This window comes from Chlorocebus sabaeus, chromosome 10 (genome assembly GCF_047675955.1).
Source record: "Chlorocebus sabaeus isolate Y175 chromosome 10, mChlSab1.0.hap1, whole genome shotgun sequence".
In the NCBI taxonomy this organism is placed as follows: domain Eukaryota; kingdom Metazoa; phylum Chordata; class Mammalia; order Primates; family Cercopithecidae; genus Chlorocebus; species Chlorocebus sabaeus.
In genome coordinates, this window is record NC_132913.1 from 57095431 (window position 1) to 57097662 (window position 2232).

Here is a 2232-nt window from a genome sequence, read left to right on the forward strand (position 1 = left end):
AAGAAAGAAAACAAAAAACAAAACAAAAGACAAGAAAGGGAGAGCAAAGGACCAGGTACCTGATGAGAACATGAAATAAATGTTTTTAGCAGGTGTGATTTCTGATAATAGGCTGTACCTGCAGTTCTGCCTAGATGTTGTGGGGCATAAAGAAGCAGATATATTTGTTTAGGTAGCTCTATCTCTAGGCAGAGTCTGGCTCTTCTTTCTATTCCCAGTGTTAAGCCTCCATACCAGGACATTAACAGGTATGTAATAAATAGTTTGCTGAATGGATGAATGACAGTACCCTGACACTCATATTATTTGTTCTGTTAAATACGTGTATTCTCACTGACTTGATCAAAACAAGAATGAAGATTTCAATTGTGTCTGGCATAAAATAGAGACTAAATATTCGTTGAGTGGATAAAAGATAATCTAATTAATTTGAATTTAAACTACCTGAGCACAACCCTCTTAAATATGTTTTTTCTCATTGACCTTATCAGGCACAGAGAGAGATGAGTTTGGGACTTCAGTCATGTCCCTACACCCCTGTATTAGGTCTCACACTGCAATAAAGACATACCCAAGACTGGTTAATTCATAAAGAAAAGAGGTTTAATTGACTCACAATTCCGCATGTCTGGTGAGACCTCCGGAAACTTACAATCATGGTGGAAGGGGAAGAGGCATGTCTTACACAGTGGCAGGTGAGAGGGAGCAAGCAAGAGCAAGGAAAACTGCCTTATAAAACCACCAGGAGAACAGCATGGGGGAAACCATCCCTGTTACGTGCGTCCGTGTGAAGAGACCACCAAACAGGCTTTGTGTGAGCAACATGGCTGTTTATTTCACCTGGGTGCAGGTGGGCTGAGTCCGCAAAGAGAGTCAGTGAAGGGAGATAAGGGTATGGCTGTTTTATAGGATTTAGGTAGGTAAAGGAAAATTACAGTCAAAGGGGGTTGTTCTCTGGCGAGCAGGAGTGGGGGGTCACAAGGTGCTCAGTGGGGGAGCTTTTTGAGCCAGGATGAGCCAGGAAAAGGAATTTCACAAGATAATATCATCGCTTAAGGCAAGGACCGGCCATTTTCACTTCTTTTGTGGTGCAATGTCATCTGTTAAGGCGAGGCAGGGCATTTGCACTTCTTTTGTGATTCTTCAGTTACTTCAGGCCATCTGGGCCTATACGTGCAAGTCACAGGGGATGCGATGGCTTGGCTTGGGCTCAGAGGCCTGACAATTCCCATGATCCAATCACCTCCCACCATGTGTATGGTTCCTCCCCTCCATACTTGGGGATTATGCGGATTACAATTTGAGATGAGATTTGTGTGGGGACAGAGAACCAAACTATATCAATCACCATGCTTGGGGGGCAATTGTTTAAAGTCACTATGTTTCTTACTACCTGCTTCATCCATTTTCATGTGCTTGGAATTTGTGATACAAAGAACAATGTATAGCCAATCAATAGCTTATGTTATTGTAATGCAAATTATTGGTAAACAACTTAGGAATTGCCTCTTCTTTTTTCTTTAAAAATCTACTTGTAAGGGCTGCTAATCAGAGCATATATTCAGAGCAATTTGAATCCATGCTCTCACGTGGCAGTCCTCAAACTTGGCTCAAATAAACTGTCTACTTATACTAATTTTGCCTCAGTTTTTCCCTTTAGGTTGCCAATATTGCATCAAGTTGAATACTTACAGCAATTGTATGAACTAGGTAGTATTTATTATTGGTCCTATTTATACCTGAGGAACACAGAAGTTGAACAATTTGCCCGAGATCAGTTTCACAGCAGGAGGAGGACCATTATTTGAAGCAGGCAGTCTGATTCCAGACACCCAGTTTTTACACGCTGTACTGTACTGTCTTCAAAACTAAGATTACATGGATCTTTGATTTTTTTTTTAAAATTTCACTTGTCCCTTTTTTTTGAGAACTACTACAACACGATATGTGTATGTATTCACACACATCTTTGGAAAAGATCTGGAAAAAAACCCAAAACACTTCATATGAATGGAGGGCCAAAGGAAGGGCTGAGGTACAGACGCCGTCCAGAAATACTTAAAAATAAATGTTTATACTAACACAAACTAGCAGCCACTCCCCTACACCCTGCGGTACTTTTTAACCCAATCTGTTTGGGATTGAGGGCGGGGACTCCAGGGTTCCTGGGAGGCCCCGGCAGCCGCGCATGCTCAGAGCACAGGGACCGCTCCAGCTCGTCCTCGGCCCCGC